The sequence below is a fragment of the Danio rerio genome, chromosome 23 (assembly GCF_049306965.1).
Source record: "Danio rerio strain Tuebingen ecotype United States chromosome 23, GRCz12tu, whole genome shotgun sequence".
Lineage (NCBI taxonomy): Eukaryota > Metazoa > Chordata > Actinopteri > Cypriniformes > Danionidae > Danio > Danio rerio.
Genome location: NC_133198.1, coordinates 35780956 through 35807877, shown reverse-complemented (window position 1 = coordinate 35807877; position 26922 = coordinate 35780956). Strand labels below are relative to the sequence as shown.

Here is a 26922-nt window from a genome sequence, read left to right as displayed (position 1 = left end):
GTTGAATCTCCCCATACAGTTTGATAGAGCTTTTGGACCCGGAAGCCAATTTACCTGATGTCACACTTAACAAGCAGATTGTCCACAATTCAACACACAGTCTGAACCACTTTCATGATTACTTTTATTCAGATAGTTTTAAATCAAGCAGTTGATCCACTTGACAAAATGATTTGAGCTGATTTGCTTTTTGATTCAACTCAGCATAATGCATTTTTAATCTGAAGATTTGAAATACAGTGTACACGTCAACTTACAGTATGAAATATTTTTACTGTATGATATTTTCAGGATGCATTTGTATCCTTTTTGCTTAATCCTTTAGGCTCTCAGAGGTGATTTTGGGGTCCCTAAAATGTTTTGACATGCCCTGACAATTCTGCTTATTTCAGCAACTTATTACATAGTATTGGCCAACATGTATTTTTTGAATTCAGCACAAAACTGTGGTTCAATAGTATGTGAGAAATATTTATATACATGCTTGTGTTTTTAAGGGGGGAAATTATGTGTGGTTTGTAGGTTTTGGGGAAAAAATAAAGCTGAAATAAGGTCCAAAAAACACACTGAGTGGGCCTGAACAAGATTTTAGTATAACTAAACTTGTAAGCTAGAATATTTACCTAACAATTATGTGAAAATTATTCTGTTCTCTCATTCAAAGAAAACATTACAATGATTGACATTTTGTAAAGTCAATGTCAGGGTCAGCATACTTTAGTGTGACAGTGGTCATGAATAATTCACACCTGAAGAGGCAACAAAAGACACTCCCCCACTGCCTTATGTTCACCCATCACGGGCATCGTAAAGCAACGTCTAGCTGCAAAAGCTAGCCCAAACTAAATGTTTGTTGTATCACTTGCTGTATAATGACCATGTAAACACTCTGGGTAAACAATGTATGTGCACTTATACAGCATGCACAATATATATTTGAAATGGTACAAAACGTGTTTGTAAAACTATTGTAATAAAAGCTTTTTTGTGCATTAATCCAGAATTTAATAATGATTTCTGAATGCTTCTGAGACCCTGAAATAGCGTAATGACAAAAGCTTTAAACACTACTATTTATCCCCATTCACGCTACTGATATTCTGCAAACTTTTTATCTTGTGTCACCTGTAAGCTATGTGTCAATATGCCTTTATGAATATAGCCGTTGTCTCATTTTGTAGACTGATTGCATTCAGATGAGTAGAGTTGATTAGATAGTTGATGCTAATGTGCTCTCTCAGGATCTCATGTCCCACACTCCAGAGCAGCATCTGTTTACTCCTACCCTTCCACTTTATTAATCTCCTAACTATAAACTTCTACCTCTTCATTTAATATTGTTCGCATCGTTTTCCAGGAGAGCGGTACATTACCCTGTTGACTGCCAGCCGTAATTGGTCTTAACGTCACGAGGTGGGTAAATTAACCTTGTGATTAGTGTCAGTCCTCACCAGAGACCTGCATCCACGGTTCTTGCCATTTTATTTCCCACTTGACTTAATTCAAGATGCAGTCCATGTTATGAGCGCTGTTTCTTAAGAGGGTCTGTAAGAGGAGGACAATTTGAAAGAACGTGTGTGGAATCTAAATAATATATAAGTTTGATTCCCAGAGAATGTTTGCATTGGATAAATGTAAAAGTTACATGTATTGTGATATACACGCACCTGCCACTTTATTAGGTACATCTTACTAGTTCCTGGTTGGTCCCGTTTTTGCTTTCAGAAATGCGTAATCTTTTGTAGTATAGATTTAACAAGGTGATGGAAATATTCCTGAGATTTCGGTCCATATTGACATGATAGCATTAAGCAGTTGCTGCAGATTTGTCGGCTGCACATCCATTTTGCGAATCTCCCGTTCCACCACATCCCGAAAGTCCTCTATTGGGTTGAGGTTGTGGTGACTGTGGAGGCCATTTGAGTACAGTGAACTCATTGTCATGTTCAAGAAACTAGTCTGAGATGATTCATGCTTTATGACATGCACGTTATCCTGCTGGAAGGAACCATCAGAAGATGGTTACACTGTGGTCATAAAGGGATGGACATGATCAGCAACAATACTCAGGTGGGCTGTGGCGTTGACACAGTGCTCATTTGGCACTAATGCGCCCAAAGTGTGCCAAGAAAATATCCCCCACACCATTACACCACCACCACCAGGCTGAACCATTGACACAAGGCAGGATGGATTCATGCTTTGATGTTGTTGACACCAACTTCTGACCCTACCATCCGAATGTCGCAGCAGAAATCGAGACTCATCAGACCAGGCAAGGTTTTTCCAATCGTCTATTGTCCGCTTTTGGTGAACCTGTGTGAATTATAGCCTCAGTGACACCCAGTGTGGTCTTCTGCTTCTGTAGCCTATCTGCCTCAAAGTTGGATGTGTTGTGCGCTCAGAGATGCTCTTCTGCATGTCTTGGTTGTATTGAGTGGTTATTTGAGTTACTTTTGACTTCCTTTTGGCCATTCTTCTCTGGCATCAACAAGGCATTTGCACCCACAAAACTGCCACTTACTGGATATTCATTTTTTTTTTTTTTGGACCATTCTCTGTAAACCCTAGAGATGGTTGTGCGTGAAAATGCCAATAGATCAGCAGTTTCTGAAATACTCAGACCAGCCCGTCTGGCACCAACAACCATGTCATGTTCAAAGTCACTTAAATTACCTTTCTACCTCATTCTGATACTTAATTTGAACAGCAGCAGATTGTCTTGACCATGTCTACATGCCTAAATGTATTGAGTTAGCATTTGCGTTAACGAGCAGTTGGACTAAAAAAGTAAAGTGGCCGGTGTGTGTACATTAAAGGAATAAAAGGAAAAATAACTCATAAAAGTTTGGAACCACTTGAGAGTGAGTAAATAAAGAGTACATTTTAATTTTTGTGTGAACTATCCCTTTAGAAAAAATATAAATGAACGTGAATGTGTGAAGACAATACTGCACCCAAAACAATCGTTTTTTTTTTTTTTGCTACATTTCCATAGCGAGTTCCTGAAGACAAACTGCCGCCTTTTCATCAAATACAGATTGCATCTGATTGCATTTGACAGTGTTATGTCCTGCGGTTAACATCGGGTAATGTTCAGCACCTCTGTTTTGATAATCTGTCACTTCTGCTGTGGTGTACAACATATTCTCGCAGTGCGCTTGTTTAATTGAATGCAGAGTTGAAGCTTGCTGTAATCCATTTTTTTTTTCTTCGCTAACACATGAGGTTTAAACGTAATTGTGTGGACTTGGGATTTGAGTGGTGGTTTCCACTAACATTTTACAGTGTGATCGGTACTGGTAAACCACATGAGAGAAGATCTGTGCTTCGGTCTCAGATATTCTGCTAAAGCGTTCTAAAGATTAAAGTTACGCAGTGAACTCATTGCTAACAGATGTCCTTGCGGGACCTTGTTCCAGCTTGTTTAGAAAAGGAAAACCTCTGCAATGACACGGAGCCATCCATTTGGTATTAGCAGGACTGTGATGTTAGCTGTGGTTCAGTTGAAACCCAGAGCATTAGCATAGTGTGGCTATTCATCAGCATATCGATATTCATTCAGAGTGAACAGCTCACATAATCACTGCAGGGAAAGCTTTTGAAATTCATAGAAATCCCTGCCAATCGTGTTGGTCGTATTGATCCGCTACCGTGGAAATGGAGCAAAGTTCCAGAAGCTCCTTACATGTAATCATAATCTACCTTTAACATGGAAGAGAATAAGGCCATGAAGATGGAGGAGGACGAAGGGAGGGATAGATAATGTGATCTGGAGAGAGAGTAAAAGCATTTTTTTGGCTCTGGTTCCACAAATAGATTTCTACTGTCCGTCAAAGTGGACAACTGGCCCATCGCCAGACCGTATTGATTTACTTTACAAAGCACTTGAATGGGCCAGATATCTGTGATTACCCAATTCATTAGTGTAGTCTCTTAGAGCGGAGGGGAAATTAGATAAAAGCTACGCCTAGAGATGGGAAAACCTCAAATTGTCCTGCATGTGCATGTCTGTGCTGGGGGAGTGCACTTTAAACCGATTAAAACCTGCTAGGCTTTCACTACAGCAAACCATGTTGTTTTCCATGGGCCCTAAGTTGTAGTTTGACCACTCATTGCATTGTTGTAAAATATAAGGATATTTATAGATATCTGTTGTCAAATGAATAGTTAAACCTAAAAAAAATCTAATTCTGTCATTGTTAACTCATCGACATGATTGTATAAACTCATTTGTTTTACCAGTTTGAATAAAACACAATGAAAGTAAATGGGAAATGACCCTGTAAGAACCAAATATAGAAAAATAAATAAATAAAAAAGTTTGACCTCTCAGATATTGCTTTAGGATTCATCTGATGTAGGAATTATCATTTATATATATATATATATATATATATATATATATATATATATATATATATATATATATATATATATATATATATATATAATATAATTAATTTTTTGGGTAAGGCATAAAACTAAAAAAATGTTCATCCAATTAATTAGAGTCGGGCTGACATCTCCCATAATTCCGATAAGTAGCTTAAACTGTCTGTCAGCAAATGTAGATTTGAGCATTCACAGTTATCGAGAGGGAGAGAGCGAACAAGCACGCGTGATTGGTAAAAACATGCTGTATGAAAACTTTTATAAAATCCTGAATCAATATTGGAGTTACCTTTGCACGCTGGAGAAAGGATGACACCATGGCTGTCTTTTAGACGGGTAATGTTCTGTTTTAAAACTATTTTAGCTTCATGCGAAGCTGATGTAACGTTAGATGTTGTTACAAATAGGTTATCTGCACTGAAGTGTTCTTCAGCCACTAAAATCTTTGATAATGTAGATTTTAATTAGTTTAACAACAAAACCCAAGTAAATACTGCTTTTTCGCCTAGTCTCTCCCTATATTGTTTACCATGCTACTCCAAATATTCGCTCAGAAATAGCATGTCAGTTTGATAACTGCTCCTGCACTGTTCCTGTTTTATAGCAATTCCTGCACGCCGCCGGACAAGCACTAGTTGCTTTTAACACATGAGAGAGGGTTCTTTTGCTGTCATCTTTAAGGTGCGCATACTTGTGTTTCAGGAGGCGTGGCTCTGGACTGCAGGGGAAGGACTGTGATTCAGAGATTTATGCTAAACTGTTAGCATTGTGGAAGATGACCTACTGCACCTTTAAATGTAGCCATTTTATATGGGATGACAATTCACTGGAATCCCTGAGGCTGGTTGACTGAAATTAAAAGTCAGTGTGCATATACCCCATTCAATTATAACTTAATGTTAAAGCCATAAAACTATTTATCAATATGTGTTCCTTTTTGGAATCTCAGAAGCTTTGGAAATTAAAAATGTTAATATGTTAGAACCATTGTTATTGTTTACATACCTCAAAATTATCTATATACTGTAGTGTATACATATGTCAACCACAGTACGAGTGCATAATTGAGGTTGAATTATAAAATAATGCACTATTAATTCAGCAGCTCATCTTCAATTACTCCTCCTGACACATGCATGAATATGTATAAAAATGTGCAGCGACTATACATCCCTTGAGTGCAATTCAAAATCACCCGACTTCAGTCTTTTGTGTTACTTTGTGATTTGCTGTCGCGTCTCTGAAGAGCTAGCTAGCTTTATCAGGTAGCTTTCAAGTGAGGCTTTCTGGCTGAAAGCCTGAATGATGTTATTTTTTTTTTCCTTCCACAAAAACACATTGTTTGCGCCTGTGAGAGCGTTTTCCCTCCTTTTCTCTCCCTGTCACTTTAAATAACACCTTCAAAAACTTTCATCTTGTTTGGACCGTGTCTTCAATCAAAGCAGCTTTGTATCTTACACGTCTAACTTATGAACTCATTTCAGCTGACAAGATGTATTGTGTTCGCCAGTGCCGTTATTAGCGTCAAAAGAGTTTATAGCGCCAACGCAGTGATGTGTTCTACTGAGAACTTCATTGTAGATCATTAACACTTTCTTGAAGCATCTTGATGGAAATAACAAACGAATAAGCTGAGTCTAACTGGCAGCTAGTGTATTTTCAGAGATGTCTACGATGTTTTTTGTTTTTTATCATCCACTATCGGAGTGTTATTGGTAATTTCCTGTCTTCTCTTGGCCCATCCACCTCTTTATCACCAATGAGACAGCTTTCAAGACACCATCATCTCTAATGAATTCTGATAGTTATCTAATAGTGTGCGATAATGTTTCGAACGTCAGCTAATAATGTCTCCTTCAGCAAGTCATTACCGGGAGCTCACCCCTCTTCCGTGTCCACCTTTCATCCCGTGTTGGCATGGATCTCAGACGTCCCCCCACCGTCCTCCTGTTCATCCGGCTGGCTCGTGGCAGACTTCCCTGTGACGTCACACTTCCGTGTGCCTAATGCGAACTGACAGCCTCACCATGTTCATGCATCCCAAATGCACTTGCAGTCATTTAGACTAGCAGAAAAAGGAAATGCTTACTTGCCTGCAAATTCCTCAATAATGCGCTGCTTTGCAACTTAATAATGGCTGGTTTATTTACTCTGGGTGCCTAGGAGCGAATTGGAAAACATGGAATCATGAAAATACAGCAGGGACAATAAGTATTGAACATGCCATGTTTTTTTTTTCCTGGGATTAATATTTCTAAAGGAGCTGATAACATGGATGTGAACCTAATACTTAATACTTTACACAAAAGGCTTTTTTTTAATGACGGCAGCTTAAAGACGCCTCTTGTATGGAGAATGAAGTCCCATGAATTGCTCAGGTGTGATTTTTTTTCACAGACTTTAACAGATTGTAAAAATCTTGATGGTTCTGTGGGTCTCGTCTATCAAATCTGATCTTTAATTTGTATTCTCTATTGGATTCAAGTTAAGTGATTGGCTGAGCCATTCTTTATCTCGATTTTCTTTCTCTGAAAGCATTTGAGAGTTTCCTTGGCTATGTTTTGGATCAGTTTCTAGTTGAAATGTCCTCTCTGGTTTCATCTTTATCATCCTGGTAATGTTGAACTGAAGCAGCTAATAATATATATAAAGGGCATTATTATATAATAATAACTGACAAAGGGCAGAGGGTTGCTGAATAACTACTGAGAGATTTAAGCTGCTGTCTGGGCTTTTACTGCCTTTCTACACCTACCTTTCTTCATGTGTTCAATCCTTTTTTCCTGCGTCATTTAATTTTATCAGACATAACTTAATTTGTAAACTACTTCGATTTGTTTTCTTTGCATATATGATTTTTTTTGGATGTTGTCAACTTCTGGTGAAATTTTCAAGTCAACAGCAGCTTTAGAAACATGTTTTCTGAGAAGAATGGGGACATGTTCAATGCTTATTTTCTCTTCTGTATATTAGTTCCCTAATACATGTTACTGGTTTGTCTATGTTCTATGCATTAAGGGTGTGTGAAATCAAAGCCAAAATGAATGTATTTTATTTAATGATAATGCTATATTTCTTCATATAGATTTTTATTAGATATAATAACACAGAAATGCATTTAGTCAATACATTGTATGTTTGGTCCCATTAAGGAAAACGACTCTGAATGAAGTGTTTTAAACATGTAAAAATTCTAAATGTTCCCTGTGTGGGTTGGGTTTATAGGTACAGTAGGGTGGGGGATGGAATATACAGTTTTCACAGTATAAAAATCAATATGTCTATTGGGGAACCTAATAAAGATAGCTGTTTGTGCTGTATTTAACTTTTTAATTAGTTAGCTTTTTTAATGTTTAAGTGATTGCCTAAACATTTAAGTTTTTAAATAAAAAAATATTTTGACATAGTTTTATTATAATTTGTTTTAAATTATCACTCACTTATTTTGGTCAGACTTTGTTACATAAATGACCTTATTTATTTATTTATTTATTTATTTATTTATTTATTTATTTATTTATTTATTTATTATTCTATTTATAGTTTATTTGTTTTTTTGTTTTTTTAATGTTAGCAAATTTAACCTTGATGTAAAGAAGTGCTAGAAACAATAATAAAAAAACTGAGTATGTTTTGATTAGTGGTGTATATTATCTAAAAAATAATGTATAATATATATTATTAATATAAATATATTGTAAATATATATGTTATATTATAGGCTGCATGGTGGCGCAGCCTGTAGCATGATCGCCTTATAGCAAGAAGGTCGCTGGTTCAAGCCCCGGCCGGGTCAGTTGGCATTTCTGTGTGGAGTTTACATGTTCTCCCCATGTTGTTGTTGGTTTTCTTTGGGTGCTCCGGTTTGCCCCACTGTCCAAAGACATGCTATTTAATTAATTATTCATGAATTGAATAAGCTAAATTAGCCGTAGTGTATGTGTGTGAATGTAAGAGTGTATGGGTGTTTCCCTGCTTTGGGTTGCAGCTGGAAGCGCACCCACTGCATAAAACATATGCTGGATAAGTTGGCGGTTCATTCCGCTCTGGCGAACCTTGATTAATACAGGGTCTAGGCCGAAAAGAAAATGATTAAATAAGTTATATATTCTAATTATATAAACTATAAACTATGTTATTTTTATTATTTTACAAATTAAGACATACTCGGTTTCTGAAATAGCTTTATTTTAATGTTTAACTTTAGAATGGTCTTCAGCCTCTACTTGTGAATCAAAAGCTCACTTTAACCCTCTTCCATTTTCACTTACATATATATCACAGAAGCAAATGGGGGTTGCCATTTCATGCTGACTTTAGGGCACAATAAGCATCCCTTCACTCATGTTCGGGCTGACCTGGAGAGCTGAGGGTTTTCTACTACAGACTGCAGAGCACAGATGGGCTTCTCATTTGGGATCCTGAGCGAGTAGCTCCTTCTCGCCACTGCTGGCTTCAGGCTCTTTCATTATGTTTTGCCGGTGAGTCAGTCCGGAGGGCAACAGGAGTGCTAGTGCACAGAGCAAGGTCAGGGCCACGTAATCCCATTACACAATCAGAGAGAAAGAGTAAGGAAATGGCAAGCGCAAGGTTACAACTGTGTGTATATTTGCGAGTGCGATGTGTAATATGTAATAAGGAGTGGCGTGTGAGGTTAATGTTCCATCCCGATGCAAGCCTTGGTAGTTTTGAAGACATTTTCTCCACTAACATGGGCTCCATTGCTGGCACTGATGTCATCCATTAAGCAATAATCAGCTACGGCGCAACGCCATCACAGCGGTTTCCCTAGAGGCCACACAAGGGCAGTCATGCAGTCAAGCAAGAGTCGAGCGTGGTTTGCATCAGTTCACAACACAACACAAGATACTGTAGGTTGCTTAAAGTACAGTGACTGTGTCAAATGGTAATACCATTGTTTAGTGTAAGTTGTAATATGGAATTATTACTGTATTCTTGTGCCATGACATATATGAAATAATAATAGCATAGAATACCATGCTCTTAAAATGATTACAATGACATTCTGTTTAAAAGCAAAGTCATGATGTACTTGATCATACTTCATATTTAAAATACTGTGATTTACCATGATGCTATCAAAAATAAATAAATAAATAAATACTGTCATTTTAATGCTATGTCTATAACTATGTCTATAGTATTAGTAGATGTGTGTTGTTGGTATTTTTGAGGCACACAGTTTGGCTCTGCTCAAAGCAGCTGTTGGTTCAGCAGGAGGTCCAGACCCACAGGCTGTGAGTGAGTGTGTGTGTGTAGATTTAGACCCTGACCCATAGTTTGTTTATCCGTGGCCCTCACTGGGAGCTATAGTAAACAGCAGGCCCTCAGGCTGAGCTCACTCACCGTCAGTGAATCCACCATCACCCTGACATCTCCCTCATCTTCTTTACGTAACTTTTCTCTTCTCGATTTCAATTTCAGAGTCAATTAGCACAGAACAGGGTTGAGCTATTCGAGCTGCTTTCATTATGCAGTTACATCTATACTTATAAAGGTATCAAATGTTCTTGTTGTGATTGATTGCTGAAGCTTATATCTCAGTATACTGCATTAACATGATATTGACATGAAAAAAGGGTACTTTGACAGGTATAACAAAATATAATAATAATAATAATAATAATTATTATTATTATTATTATTATCAACATAATTATTTTTATCATTATTTTTATTATTACTATTACAAGTATAATAATAACAACAATATTATTATTATTATTATTATAATAATTATTATTATTATTATTATTATTTGTATTAATAATGATAATAATAATAATAATAGTCATTATTATTATTATTATTATTATTATTATTATTATTATCATTACTATTATTATTATTATTATTATTTAATTTCAAATTTAGTTTAATAATTGATTATTAACTGATAATTTTACATTTTAATTATAGATTTTATTAACTTTCTTTCGAATTGCTTTTATTCAGGATATATTCATATACTTCTTATTTTCAAAAATTATATACATTTAATCATTATTAAATAATACCATATATATATTATTATATTATATTTATTATTTGTTTATTTGCATATTTATATAACCCATTTAAAAACCACTCTAAAAGTTGTAAAATATTTATTGACTGTATTTTGAAGTGCCAATATTAATATCAATTATATTAATATTGTGCATGCTCATTATCGTAATATATTGAGCTGCGTCAGATGAGCTCGGTGTAAATGGTGTAAGCAGTGCAGAAGTCTGCAGGTATATGCTGTTTTGACGCGGTATGTGAGAGCTGAAAGGTGTGCGGTGGATCGGGTGACAGTCCTGGCTTGCTGGGTTGCCCCCGTGTAATGAGATCTGTCTGATGTTTGGGCTACTCTCTCTCCAGAGCACTGTCTGCTTTAGACAGGGTCACACTGAGCGCCGTGACAGAGATAAGATTAACTGTGTTGCACAAGATCCGGTTTCAAGCACTGAAATGCTGACTTTTTCGTTCTTTTTTTTTTTTTTTTTTTTTTTTTTAACTCCGCCAACTTCTAGCTCTTACTTTGTGTTGGAAATCTTATGATGATTTAGGGTGTACTCACACTAGGCACAGTTGCACTCACACTGCAATTTTATCTTCCGAGCACGCTCACGTCTTAGCTTCTGCTTTAGTTAAATTGTTTTGTATTATTTTAAGTCATTTAGGATGCAATGACACAGTCAAATTTTTGGCTGAACAGATCCACCACTTTTGACGCTTGAAAACTTTCAGGAAAGTCATCATGCTGCATATACTGTATTAGGAGGTTTGCTGAAGGTGTAGATGACATGCAGTGAGGGGTTTGCATCTTTAATAAACTATGACAGTTCACACTCATTGAAAAGTAAGAATGATTAATAAATATGTATCAATCAGTCCCTTAAAAGTGACATTGCATCTTCAGTTTCGTGCACACTTTGCACTTACACTACAAGTGTACCGTGCCAAAGCCCAACCCAACTACGCTCTAGCACACCTCAAGACCGGCCAGCTAAACTGTGCCCGGTTGTGATTTGAAGCACTCACACTTGTCAAACGAACCGGAAAATGCGCCCGGGCATTGTATAGATAGTAGGGCACTATAAATAGCCTGATGTGAGTACAATCAAAGGCAGGGGTGTCCAAACTTAGCCTTGGAAGGACAGTTACCTGCATAGTTTAGGTCTAAGTTCTTTCAACACACCTGCTTGGAAATTTCTAGCATATACCTAGAAAGAGCTTGATAAGCTGGTTCAGATGTGTCTAATTGGGGTTGGAACTAAACTCTGCAAGACACCGACCCTCCTGGACCCAGTTTGGGCACCCCTGCCCTATAAGGGAACTTTGTGATGGGATGTTGTGAGATACTTTCTCATATACATCATTTTAGGTAACATTTATATAGATTACATCACTAGTAACTAGTAATTAGATGTATATATTTTTTCAATACATGATATAACTTGTGTATAATTTAGGTTCAATTATATGATCTAATTAATTAATTATTAATTAATAATATGTTTGTATTATTTCAGAAATTGTTTGTTTATTAGTAAATTATTTGCTAAATTGGGATCCATATTTTTAACTAAAGATAATAATAAAAAAAAAAATAATAATAATATAAATTATTATTATTATTGTTGTTGTTGTTGTTGTTGTTATATTAATATTATTATTATTATTATTAGTAGTAGTAGTAGTAGTAAATATTTATTTATTTATTTGGTATTTTGTTTATTTAATTATTATTTATTCATGAATTTTTAATTGAAATTACTTAATTACCTAATTAACAAATAATAACATATATTTCTGTACTCATAACTCATTTAATCATTAATACAATTATAATTTCAATACATTTGAACACATTTATTTATTGTTATATTTAAAAAAACTCTATTATTTATAGTATATTACTTATTGGTGTCATACTTTTGATTTTATAACTTTGAATTTAAGACCATTTTATGACAAGTCTAATAAAATATTGAATTAATTTAGTAGCAGATAATTTAATCTTTTTGTTTCATGCGTCTGTTTGCATTACTATAGAAATGTTTATTTTGGGATTCTAAATATGTACGTAATCTAATACAAATGTAATTGAGAATAGCAATTTTACTAATGGTGTACTATTTCTAATATGCAGAAGGATAGATATAAATATAGAAATTATAAGGGAAAAATGTGATGAATTTATTTGAAATCTTTATCTGAGCTTATGGAAAGTTTGTAGAATGCTATTGGTCTGGTGGCCGCAGACAGTTATTTTATAAGTAAGACCATAGAAGAGTACAAGGCCCAACAATAACATTTAAAAGAAGAAGAAAAAATATGCAGGCCTCTGGGATCATGTAACCAACAATGGCTTCAGCAGCAGAGCGGTTACACAGGGGCGCTATTGTTGCCTTGTGAGATGGAGAGGAAATTGTTTCTCTTTTCAGACCACAATGACTTCCCTCATAAAAGAATCATCATCGACTGTCAGAGTAGGAAAACAATATATTTACTCTGCAGGCATCTGTTGTCTGCGTCTGTTTTTACTTCCCTCTCTCGCTCCTCTGTATTTCCACCAGGCTCTTTCTACTCTGCTTTAGAAGGGATTTGGATTTTTGCATCAGCGCCGCCATCTCATATCAGATTTAAACTCGACGGTGTGGGTTTTACAGGATGAACTGAGGAATTTACCCTGCTCTGTTTTTCTCTTTGTCTGTTCCTCGCGCTCTTTTGCTCTTTCTACCCTCAAATGGCCCTCGAGAGATCATTATAGGACGCATTTGTAAATATTTCTATTCCTCTCTTGTTCAACATCCTCCGCACAAACCACAGACGGCTAAACAGAGATGGCTTCGCTGAATCTGAGAACAAAACAAGTGATTCTGCTCATACACGCCAGGCACAAAGACCTAATAAAAAAAAAACATAAAATAGGCAGTAAATGCAGCAGCTTTTCTTCTAACAGCTCTATTAACTTTTTAGGAGTCTTGAATAGTCTGTTTTCCCATCTTCTTCCTCACACATTATACTTTTTCTTGGCTTCTTGGCTTTTTGAGACTTTTAAAGGAACACTCTATTAAGAGTAGGCTCATTTTGCAACTCTCCTAGAGTTAAACAGTTCCACTTTACAATTCTTTATGTCTATTCAGCCGATCTTAGCGAAGCACTTTTAGCTTAGCTAAGCATAGATCATTGAATCAGATCAGACAATTAGCATCTTTAAATCTCTTTAAATATTGACTCCTCTGTAGTTAGATCATGCACTAAGACTGACAGAAAATTAAAAGTTAGCTATTTTCTTGGCCGATATGTCTAGGAAGTAGAAAAACTTTCATTTTGGCATAATAATCAAGGAACTAAGGCAGTTGTTCCCAACTTTTTTTTGCCTGAGACCCCCTTTTACCCCGGAAAATATTGTAAGGTCCCCCTCAACATTTATTGATATTATTACTCATATAAGTTTGCAGTAAGGATGACAAAAAAATTGTTTTCAAACAAACTATATGTTTATTACTATATCCAGATATGCTTATGCACAAATAATAGCCTAATGTAAAATATAAAAGCAAAACATCAGTAGGCCATTTGTAACAAAAAAATGTAAGCCTCTGTCTTTTTAAATTGGCCCTATATTAGTTGCCAATTAATTGCCAATTTTCAAAAAGTTTCTTGTCAGTAGCTTTGACCTAATCTCATTTTGGGTGTATGGCAATTCTTTTGCCTTGCGCTCAAAAAATGCTCTGGGCTTGTCGCGCTATTAGGGATGAGTCATCTGCAAATATCTTATTAATTTGGAAGATCTCATGCATTCGTTAGAACTTGAGTGCAGAAAATGCACTGTGGCTGGGTCAGGGACCCTTTGCTTCATGAAAATAGAATAAAACAATAGTTTAGGTAACTATCTTGGAATTTCCTGCAATTCGTGATTCCAGTATTGCTAGTGCTGCAACCTGTTTGGAGAATTGGAGCTTCCTCACCTGGGTCCAGCAGGCTTGGGTCATTAGTATTAGCTGCTGAAGGTCAATCCGTGCGACTTGATTCTTTTTTTGTGGAGGACGAATTATAAATTTGTCTATTTTTTGGTCAGCCAGGGTATATAATGAACTAGGGCATCATGATCGTTTCCTAATTGTCCACTGCTAAAAACTTTTTAAAATATGACACGACCCCCCACAGAGCTCGCTGAGGCCCCTATGTGCGCAGGGACCTCGCTGTTTGGAACTGCTAAACTAAGGAACATTGCTGTCGAATGATAGGTGCAGCAGGCACAATGATATTACACAATGATATCCCCCGGCTAAGTAACTACCAACGTTTGGTAGCAGAGATCGGCTGAATGGATTATAAACTGATAAAACTCAGTTATCACTTTCTTAGCATCATTTCAAAACAAACTGGTTAAAACATCCTTATAAATGTCTTCTTTGGTGTTTACACTTGGCAGATTTAAATAAATTAAAATGAAGTCTGAAGCGATTGTTCTGTTAGCTAAATTTTTTTCGAAGTGTGAACACTGAAATCAAACCAAAATCACTGAAAAACTCAATTGATCAGATTAAAAAGCCAATTAGTTGATTCTACTTGCTAAGTGAGTAAACCCATTGCTTTTAAAATGATTATGTCACAATCACCAGGAATTTAGCCTGTGCAGATCGCTGGAGAACTAGACATTTGCTACTATATGAAATACAAATCCCTAATGTCTTTTTACTCACACACCAGTTCCTGATCCCCCTGATTACACAGCTGGAAGCTCGTGATAGACTGATTACTACTATAAAGACACCTCATTTACACACACTCTTTGCTGAGTCTTGTTTTACTTTATGTGAGCAATTTTTTTTTTACTTTATGTAAGTTTTTTTTTTAATTAAACTTGTTGCTTTTAAGGCTTACATATGGCTTGGATTTACTCACAATTTTAAATAATTAATTTTGACAGTGTATGGTGCATTTAGACTAAAATGTGAATGTAACGCGGAGATGATGTCACAAGATATGTGACAGATGGCATAAAGTAATGAATTGGGCTTCATAAAACCAATACAATTAGCTTAAAAATGCCTTTTTTCCCCCAATACTGATGTTTGAGTTTGGCTTTTTTCCTCCTTATTTCATACTGTGCAGAAAGTCTGACTTTTATCCTTCTCGGAACTTCATTAAGCCACATTACAGATCCAGTTGTACGGGGACTATGTATCCCAAAATGAACTTGACCTGAAAGAGATTACATTGCCCTCAGTGCTGAACGTTGCTGTATTTCTATAGAGGTTTTGGTTTTACACTATTTGGTCAGCATCACAGACAGCGCAAAGGCAGAAAATGGTTACTTTACAACATATTTCTTAGTGATTTATGACATCAGAATATACAACAAAACCTTTAAATGCCTCATCATGCTTCTCAGCAGTTTTACAGGACCGTGTTTGCTCAGTTATTTAGCTGATGGTTTCTAATCTGATCCTTTTTGTCAGCACATGGGATGGCACGTGCACATCTGTCCAACTAAGTAAGCGACTGATTTGCTTCAACTTCTGTGCTAAGAGTGTGTGTGTGTGTAATAATTGCCAGTGAAAAGCATAAATCTTGTTTGAATGAAACAGCACAAATCCCTGGTTAGGCTGCATTTGGATAAGCTGCTTGTACTGAGCTTAGCCCTTTTGATTTGTCCTGAGCCCCATCTGAAATGGAGAAAACCTTAGATAAGCACAACGTACCAACATGACAAATAAAAGCTCCACATTCAGTTCAGTTTCTTGCAAACCTGAGTTCGATTACACCCACCCCCCTTCTCCTTAAGGCCTATTCATATTATTTGGCTTCAAATCATAGTGTGCTGTCATCAAATACATCAGTTATACACTAATAAATAAATTGGTTTAAAACATGTTATACATAAAATGAAAACAATATTTGTACGTATTTAATATTAGTATAATAATATATGAATAGGTATCTTTATTTTTGTTGTTGATGTTGGGGATAAAGCTGAAGAACTTTCATTTAATTTTCAAATTCAAGGTTTTTCACCACCCCTAACCTTCCGTTTATACTTCCGTAGTATACTTTCATTTTGGTCCATTTTATGAAGTAAACAAAACAACTTTTTAAGTAATGCGTATATTTGAGCTCACTTCTTGTAATACGTGTAATAACGTATGTTTACTAATAGTATCCTTGTAAGTTTACTGCTTGAAAACTGCTATTTTCTTATTATATTATTCTGCTTTGTCTGTATAGTCATGGACACACTAGATTATAGAGCAAGTAGTTTGACTGTTTTCTGCCAATTATTAATCATAGTTACTTTCTTCCATAGGCAACTCAATCAGAAGTTCTAAAACAATTGCTAAAACAAGCGCACTTCCACATTTTAGAATAAGGTCAATACTTGTTTGTTGAAATGTACTTAGTTATAATTATGTATTCTAAATAAACTTGGCTTATAGCTGTTTTCACTCTTTTGATTGAATGACCTATTCATTGTTTTTCACAATACTAAATATTTCTCTGATTTCAGAGACAATGCTTCAGGCTAGTCCTTGTCTAAAGTATGGGACACCATAGTTGGCCATGTCACAGCTTTCCTTCTTTCACAAACTAATTATCTACAACAAGTATTACACAAATAAACTACTAATATACTCATACTTTTGCTAACAGTATAAATTACTTAAAATTTTACTTACATTACTTAAAATTTACCACTGTGATACTTAAAGTACACTTTAAAGTATAGCTTTTACAACTAAAATGTGGGCCAATTAAGTCCCAAGTGTTTTTTCTTGTGTAAAAACAGAACAAAAAAACTCATCCACACATTTTCAAAATTTGTCAACATCATAACACATAAATACTCTAAGAAGCACTGTTCAAAGCATGTCAATACTCTTGATATACTCTTAACCGTAAAGTCATGTTGACCAATCAGAAGCCTCAAAAAAGGTCTATCATCAGCTCCAGTTGGTCAACATGACATATGTCCATTGCACAAACCCATCTTCTAACAATGGAGATCTGACGTCACACAAAAGAAATAATAGCTTGGATAAGATAAAAGGTCCAGTTTCGATGGCACAGTTACACAGACCCTGCCATTTTAAAAAAAAAATTATAAATTTTCACCCAGACCGGACTTTTTAAAAAAAGTTTTGATTTCAATTACCCGACTTTGCTTTTACATGTGGACGAACAGTCAAACTGCATAGAAAAAGCTGCGGTTTGAAAACATGTATGATCATGTGGACTGGGCCTAAGTATATTTCAGAGATGCACCTAAAGTACAAAAAAGTAGATTGAAAGTTTGTTTTCATCTTTTTAGTGTACAGTAATAGAATTATACCAATGGAATAAACATCTTTTTTTTATAAGGGTCCTGATGCCTGCAGCATATTTCGCTTCAAGAGAGCATGTGTGCGTGTTTTTTGTATCAGTGTGTCTCAGCGACCTGAAACAACCCGTCAAGCTCTGTGGTCCTTTTATTACACCTCTTTCCTGTACTTTCCCTCACTGTCTCTTTGTCCAAGTGAATTTTTCCCTCCCCAACTGTCCTTCTGTGCACTTTCCAATATTAGCATAACATTGCCATCACTGAAGCCTTCAACTTGGCAACTAATGGTTCTCCAGGCCGTCACATTATACAGCTCTCCTTCGTAATGTAAGTCACGAGGGGGGACCATATGGGCGACAGCCAGACCCCATGCAGAGGGGGTCTGCTAAGCATTATTTTCAAGCCATTGAAAGTTTATTTGTCTAAACTTAGCAGGAGCCTAATCTAGTGAGAAAAGCAGAGTCAGGATTGGATGTCGTCGTGGGTTAGAGTTACTGTAAAAGTGAAGGGGGTCCATGAGCTGTCACTGGACCCCCTTTAAGACTCCTTCTGAACAGCTGAAGGAAACCTGCTGGCCTTCAGATTAATGATGAGAAAACAATGACTCCTGACAGGCCCTGTAAAAAGCAAATAAACCGAGGTTTAAGTGTCAACCTCTACTTCAGTTTCTTGGGTTAGTTCACCCTCTTCCTAAAAAAACAACTCTGCTGTACTTTACTCACCCTCAAATGATTCCAAACAGTTTCTGGTCCCATGAAGGTAGCTTGACTTTAATCACTGTTTGTTGCCATGGCATTATAAAACAGCTGAGCAGAAAGACCTTCATGATACCTAAAATCCAGAATTGGTGCAAACTAAATTGACACTGGCTTCATGGTACAGACCCCAGCAATGGTGCAAATCAGTCATATAAGAACCAGTGACAATTTTTGTATGCATTTGAATCAAGTATTTTATAGTTAATAAAAATCGAGCAAAAAAAATGAAAACAAGAATTGAAAAAACATTTCTGTTAATTAAAAAAAAAAAAAAATATATATATATATATATATATATATATATATATATATATATATATATATATATTATTTTTTTAAAACTAGAACTAACTGAAACTGTATTGTGTATTTACAAAACTAACTGAAACTAACTAAAATATAGCAAAAACATATTTTGTTTTCATCTTTGTAAATGTATTTATTACACAAGCCTGATGTAAACCTTTTAGCAGTAAATCTATCATAGAGCACCTCAGAGTTTGTACACCTGATTTCATTGACCAGATCAAGCCAGTCCTCCTCTAGTCAGTCCTCGCTATTGCTTCTGCGAAAAAAATAAATAAATAATTAGTGGACATGACAGCAGCATGGTGTCAGCATTAAATAGACCAGAGAAAAGTATTAACTTCACACATTTTTGCCCAATAATAGACTTTATTTCTGTATTAGTGATTGAGATCACGAACAAATCGTTTTTTTTAGCCCGATCTTCTAAGTGAACCAGTTAAACTAATTCACCAAATCAAACTGAATCATTTGAAATGATTTGTGTCTCCAGTAATATTAGGCAAGTATCCACAAACAACTTACTCTTTACTTGACTGATACCCCCCTCTGACTAAACCAATATATACTGAATTATTCAGTTATTAGAACAGTACAACAAGATCAGATTTGAAAAACGGTGAACCATTATACTGATTCAGTGAACCAAACACAAGCAGTACACGCCAGCCTGCTGTTAAACTAAACTTGAACAACTGCAGCGCAGGTAAACTGAGGGCTTAAATGAGAAGATGTTGCAAAACGTAAGTTTATTTCATAATAGAACGTCTATTTTTTTAAATTCTTTTTCTTTATTGTAGTATTTTAATTTTTAGGATGGGTAGATGGTAGTGGTAGATGGTAGTGTTCTTCTGTCGAAAGAAAAGTAGCCTGTCTTTGATTTAGTGTTTATCATACAGTATTTATTCTGATGATTTTGAATCTTGCACCTAACAAATATCCTAATTAACAAAAAAACAACAGACCAAAAAACTAAAACTAATACTGAAAATAATAAAAACTAAACTAAAACTAAGCAAGTTCAAAAACATAAAAAACAAACAAACTAGTAAATCTACCCCTCAAATGAATTAAAACTAACTGAATTTCAAAGCAAAAAGACAAAAGGAAATAAAAACCATAACTAATAAAAAATCCAAAACCTTTTATAACCTGATTTGTAAATAGTAGAAGGTGAATAAGCTTAAATATTTTAAACCCTGTTTGCCTCTGTATTTAGTGCCAACAGCTTGTGATTCCATTGACAAAAACAGTGTTATCTTCATACCAGATGTACAAAAGGCCAAGAGGATTGGCCCCGTGGTTACAACTCAAGGATTTATTTGCTTGGATTTGTTTGCCATTGCTGTTTTTGTATTAGAGCCAAGCCATATTCGGTATATCTAAGCTTCCTTTACAACAAAGACATGAAACTTGATCAGAGTTATGACTTTTTAAATGGGAAACTGATCTATTTAGATGTGTTAGATCATTCTTGACTGCTACCGTAGAAGCATTGGATATTCTATCCTGCTGTTCCGAAACTAAAAATCCAATCCAAATGAATGTATTTCGGTAAAACGAGAGCAGATACTTGAACATTAGAGTTGTAATTCAGATCATTTAACATGTTCAAGACTTGGTGGGAGAGGCGCCAAGAAACCTCTTTACTCATTACAAGTTGTACAACTAGAAAAAGACTTGTCTTCCATTTGTTTCTCGTTTGTTTGTTTTTTGGGAGTGAAGATTTAAATAAGTGTTTCTGGTACATTCAGGCTGGATTTTTTTTTTCCTTTGTGTATATATGTGTGTGTGTGTGTGTGTGTGTGTGTATGTGTGCGAATCCCTTGACAGGCCGAAATGGAAAAATGCTGAGTTTCAGTTCCTAAAATAGCCTCCAGCACTGTCCTCATAACCCAACTAGCCAGGAGGACTTGACATTTGCCACCTCATTAATGGGATAATTAGCCTGATTTTGACTCAAAGATGTGCGAATCCATGCATCCATCTATCCATAAGGGAATTTCATATTGTACATGGAGTGCAATTTTATTCTTTCCATATTTTTTCTTTTCTTTTTTTGGCTCACACCACTCGGAACAATAGAAAAGTGCTTTTTGTAACTGAAGGATTGTTGAGTTAGTATTTCTCAAGCCCACTTTTTTTCCAGCTTCCACCATTCAATCTATAGCCCAGTCCCTTCTGCTTAGCTTTCCTAAGTCTTATTGTGCTCACAGCCCTCCCTCTGCGCACGTTGTTTTCATTCAATATTTCTCAAGTAATTATATTTGTATTTCATACTTCAATTGAATGGCTTTGCACTTACTATTTGGCTAGAACATTTTTTTTAGTTATTTATTTTCTTGTCCATTAAGAGGCTGTTGATTTGCTAATGGGGAGAGAAGGGCCGAGAGACAGAGAGGCCTCTTCAGACACCTGACATTTTGTTGCTCTTCATTAAAAAAAGGAGCAGCAAACAGTCGAGGTCTAATTAAGACATCAATTCCGACATGGTTATAAACATTGCACCCTTTTTTTGAGAGACATCACAGCAAATCTCTGTAATCTCATAAATCACCTCTTGACTAATGTGTGCTTGGTGGTTGTACCTTTCAAGCGGTTGTTTGGAAAGTGATTGCTTTGACATTCTGTGAATAACATTTCCTAAAATTATATATTATATTATTTTATGTTATGTTATGTTATGTTATGTTATATTATATTATATTATATTATATTATATTATATTATATTATGTTATGTTATATTATATTATATTATATTATATTATATTATATTATATTATATTATATTATATTATATTTTGTTGTATGTTGTATGTTGTATGTTGTATGTTATATTATATTATATTATATTATATTATATTATATTATATTATATTATATTATATTATATTATATTATATTATATTATATTATATTATATTCTATTATATTATATTATATTATATTATATTATATTATTGTCACAATCACTGCTATAGAACTACAAATCCACGTTACATGGTCTACATATCCATTCATTCACCGCTCACACACACCAGTTCCTCATTCCATTGATTACATATTCAAACAGCCAGAGAATCGTTATGAAACGATTACATGGACTTTAAATACAACGCGCACACACACACTTCTTGGCTTAGTCTTGTTTATCTGTGAACATTACGGCATGTTTCTTTTGCCTTGCCGAGTTTTGACCCTCGCTTTGTTTTGTTTGTTTATGTTGTTTGCCACCGGATCAACCTCTTGCCTGTTATTTGACCACTCTTCTGGATTTGATACATGTACCTGTTTGTCCATGTTGACAATTGCTTGCTTGACTATTCTATGTTGAATAAATCTATATTTGGATCCGCATCTCCGTGTCAGCGTCCCCTCACATGACATATTATATTATATTATGTTATATTATGTTATATTATATTATATTATATTATATTATATTATATTATATTATATTATATTATATTATATTATATCATATTATATTATATTATATTATATTATATTATATTATATTATATTATATTATATTATATTATATTTTTCCAAGTTACGATGACAAGATACATTATATAATATTACATAATATTTGGAAAATTTGGAAAACTATTTTTAAGGGGTCTAAAACCATTATTGTTTTATTTTTTTCCAGCCAAACTTAAAGAAAAAAAATGTATATTCTTTGTTTCTTCCTCCAGAAAAAAATAATATAATAGGATAGGGATGTCCAGATCCGATCACGTGAGCGAAAATTGGGCCCGATCCTGCAGTTTCAGACTCTAACGGAATCAAATGTTCCCTCCTGATCAGGACTCGAATATATATATTTTATGTATGTACTTATTCGTATTATTTTTAACACATCTATAGTTATGCAGTGGCAAAGATTTAGACCTTTTTCTTGATTTCACACTGAAACAGCAACGCGTGCGGCATGACGTCACTTTGTTGCAGAGACACTATTGGTTAAATAGCGACAGAGTAGAACATAGAAGCAGCTTATAAAGTTGATGACTATAACATTGCCACAGCAAACTGTGAGAGATGTAAACTTGGGATTGCCTGCCAGGTGTTTTACTTTGAGGTGCTATTTGTTTTAATATTACATTTTTTATATTTACTGTTGAACTAAAGTCCAAAAGTGAAGAGTTGATGTTATTTATTACTTGATTATTCAGGCTACCTCACAGAAATGCTTTGTTTGTTAACAGAGTTGTTGTATGTTAAAATATGGTGAATTCAATAAAAAAAGTTTCTTCGCTCTTACTTTATATATTCTTTTTTTTTTTTTTTTTTTTTTTACATATTACAGAATTACTGGATCAGTATCAGTGTATCAGTGGATACTCAAAATCAATTGACTTGGAAAGCTGATCAGTATCCCTATAACAGGAAGTACTATTAAACATAGTTTGACTGTTAAACATTACTTGCTAAATTATTTAATAAAAAAATAAAAGCCATTTCATATAATCTAATAATTTTGTCTTCAACTGTATATTGCACACTTGTTTATGATGTGCACTTTTTCGTTTCTTTCTACAGATCTATACAGTAGATCTTTTGAAGCCTCCTCTTGACTGACGTGTTCTCAGCTGTTGTCATGGAGGTGTTTGTTTAGAAAGCAGCATTGCCTTCACATGTCTGTCAGTCTACTCACTTCTTCTTCTTTTTTTTTTTTTTTTTGATTGATTGATTGATAAAACCTTAAAAGCACAGTCTGGCTGTGTTTTCACAAGTGCCAATTATTTTGGGGATGTTTGAAGAGGCGGGAAAACCAAGAGAGCCCATTTTCTCAACAACTGTGATGCAGTCATTATTTTCTGCCCTCTTGTTTTGCAATCTGGGCACCCATTGGCCATATCCAAATCTACTGTTTGGTTGCTTGGCTTTTGGGGCCACAGATCTACCTCCTCTCTAAGCTTGAAAGTAAGCCTCAAGACTCATTCATTGCTGGGAGTTTTCATTATGAACATGCTACGGCTTTACCAGTTTTGCTCACTGCACAGGTAACAAGTCGATAGGGCTTTGTATGTGCACTTAACCATGACTCACAAAAGACTTGCATGTTTTTGTGTGTGTTTTAACAAAACACAGAAAGATGTACAGGTTCCCAAAGGAAAGATATACTAACTGAAAATGTCATGGGCCTCAAAGTCAACATCAGCGGTGATTTGAACTGCTGTCTGTGTTCACTACTCCAGTATCAGTCAGACGGGCCTTAGAGATTAGGCTGAGGAGTCTTGTACGTCTTCGTTCTCTCAAAGAGAATGCGTAAAGAGTACTTGCTTGATCCACGTGTCTCTGAAATGACCTTGTTCAGAAACTTATGCTGTATTATGAAGGCTTTAGTGAAACACAGACTTCAATAGAAGGCGCGTTCAAGGCTGCATGTACACTTGAAGTGCGTCGATCTGATTTTTTATTTATTTATTCTTTTTTTTTGTGCATCTGTTTTTGAAACTTGGGATAAAACCGTCTGTTTAACCGTCTGTTCTCATTCTGAATCATGTTAAGTGGTTTTTATAATCGTGACAGATTAGTGAGTGCTTTTTTAGTCCCAGAAATATATACACGCTAATTTATTAAAGATATAAATTCAACCAAAATTCTGTCATCATTTGTGTGCCCTTTACTTGCTCTAAGCCTGTTTGAGTTTATCAAAAGCTGAAAACCTGTAACTATAGGTTGTTTGTCATTGATGATGCACGAGACTCAGATGGAGGGCAGGAAGGGATTCTTCTACATAGGAATCGCTATCCGAACATCAAAATGTTTCGGTTTTATGTTGTTTATAATTATTTAAATCGTCCAAAATAAGAAATGTCGAACAGATTTAATAGTCTTCCAAAAGTTTTTAGATCATAAAGGGGGGAAAGTTCAAGAAACTGGCTGAAAACGGAAGAAAAGGCAGCGTGTAATAAACATTCATTCAATATATTTATGTGTACAAAGTTGAACGTGATAACAGCACCAATAAGTATTAGATACAGGCCTAGCTACAGTATATGTATTATATGTTAATGTGTTAAATAAAAATCTGATACAAACACCACCACACTTATACAAAATCCAGGAGAATATAAATAACTTACCCTGCATGTAATCGCTGTAATAAAATATTCGTCTTGTTTTGGAATATTCCAAAAAATAAGTCTTTACTGGTGTTTTGGTGCATGTTTCTAGTTTAAATTAGCATGTTGCTAGAATGTGTCATGCTGCTAACATGTTGTTTACATGGTCCTAGTATACATTAAATTAACATGTTGCTAGTATGATTGGTATGTTTGTTACTATGCTTTTAGTATGAATTGGTATATTGTTAGTATGTTTCGAGTATAGATTAGTATGTTTCTAATATAGATCAGTGTGTTTCTAATATAGATTAGTGTGTTTCTACTATGGATTTGTATACTGTTACAATAAATTGGTTTGTTGTAAGTATGTCCAATGTAAAGTTAATGGCCGTTTTTTTACAATGGAAGTCTATTGAAAAGTTGCTAGGGTGCTGAAAGTGGTTGCTAGGGTGTGGCTAGTAAGTTGGTCATTATTGACTGGCAGATTGGTAATCTGAGTTAAATGAGCATAACTTTAAGTATGTATGACAGTGAGGCGCTAAATCATGAGGTCCTAAAGTATGTTCCAATTTTGAGAATTTTCTGAATTTTCTACTTCAGTTTTGGGAAAACCGTAAGTCGGATCAGTTAGAAAAGATATAGCAACTTAATTCAGTATAGTTGTAAGGTTTGAAGTTAGTTTGGTGGTTGTAGTATGAACGGTCTAGGAGGAGATGCGCTTTTAAAATCGTCCAAGAAGAAGTTTATGTAGTATAACGGTATATTGGCTTTCTCAAGCCACTATAAATATTATGTACTGTCATCATGGCTAAGACAAAAGAAATTAGTTACTATGCATTCGTTTTTAAATTGATTATGTTTGAATATGTTTCTATGTCTATAACAGCACTTAGGAAACATCTTCAAAGCAATTCAAATTTCACATGAGGGCTAACAATTTTACATTTAACTGTATGCTACATACCAGACCTTTGAATGCGATGTGGATTTCATGCGCATGCTTTGTCTCAGCGTGTTGCAGCAAATGTGAAATTGCTTTACATTGCAAATGCAATCCAAATGTTGTGAAAGGTCACTCGATTTCTTCATGTATTTTGAGGTCATAAAAGAGTGCTTGCTCAGCTAAAGAGAGCTGTCAGACGGCCTCCTGGATGGGATTGTTCTCGCAGCTGTAATTATGTGGTAAAGCTATTTTTTTGTAAACCATCCCTCTTTGTTTCCTCACTCTCTGTTGCTCTCTCTCCTTTCTGGAAGAGGAAGTTTTCTCATGGCTGAAGTATTTAAGGTCTGGCCGACGGCAGGGTACTCGAGACTCTCTCCCTCATTCACAATCTCAGCTCTGAAGCCAGAGGAGCTGCGGCTGAGATTGTGCAGCTGTCGGCCCTCAGCGCTGTTTTCTTTCCTGTCCTCATATGCATAACACTGAAGCTTGTGTGAACATTTTCAGACTGTCGCTGTATATGGAGGATAAAAGAATTCTCAGATTTCATCCAAAAAAAAATCAGTGTGTACTGAAGATAGGTCTCAGAGAATTGAAATGACATAAGGTTGAGTAATTAATAAAAGATTAATAATTTAAGGGTGAACTAACCCTGTAAAGAAAAAAAAGTCCTATTTCTGTCTGATCGACCATAGCATGCCTAGTTTTTACCAGTGCTCAGTGTTGTTCATTTTTCAACAGAGCTATAAATGGAGCTGTGATTGCATTAACAGTGTTTTGTGCATACCTCACACTGGCACCCTGTTTTCGAGCAAAGCCGCAGTGCCGTTGAATGGTCTCCCGGTCTCCACTACTAATAACAGCTTTTGCTGTCCACTATGTGAATTTTTGTGGCGTATCATTTGTGGACTGCCTGCCTGCTCTTTCACAATTTTATTTGAACTGTAGCGACAACACAGTCTTATTGTGTATTTGGTTTAGAAGGGATCCACACTTTGTGTTTACATTGAAAGGGAAGCTGAATACATATTTGTGGTTATCGTTTTTTGTGAGTACATAAACACATATACCAATATTTCCTACACACTGGTCTGTCTGTAAA

At 35.2% G+C, this 26922-nt stretch overlaps 1 protein-coding gene across 17 annotated transcripts in view; it reads left to right on the top strand.

Annotated features, from left to right (window-relative positions):
- plxna2 (plexin A2) overlaps positions 1-26922 on the top strand; it is a 775253-nt gene that overhangs the window by 485673 nt on the left and 262658 nt on the right. Inside the window, exon 4 of one of the 17 annotated variants that reach the window (XR_012398604.1) lies at positions 2664-4302. The exons of 15 other annotated variants lie outside the window; for them this stretch is intronic. The gene's annotated coding sequence lies outside the window, so the exon portion shown is untranslated. Of the gene's footprint in view, positions 1-2663; positions 4303-26922 lie in introns of those variants that run through there. One more of the 17 variants, XR_012398605.1, reaches the window with a different exon arrangement.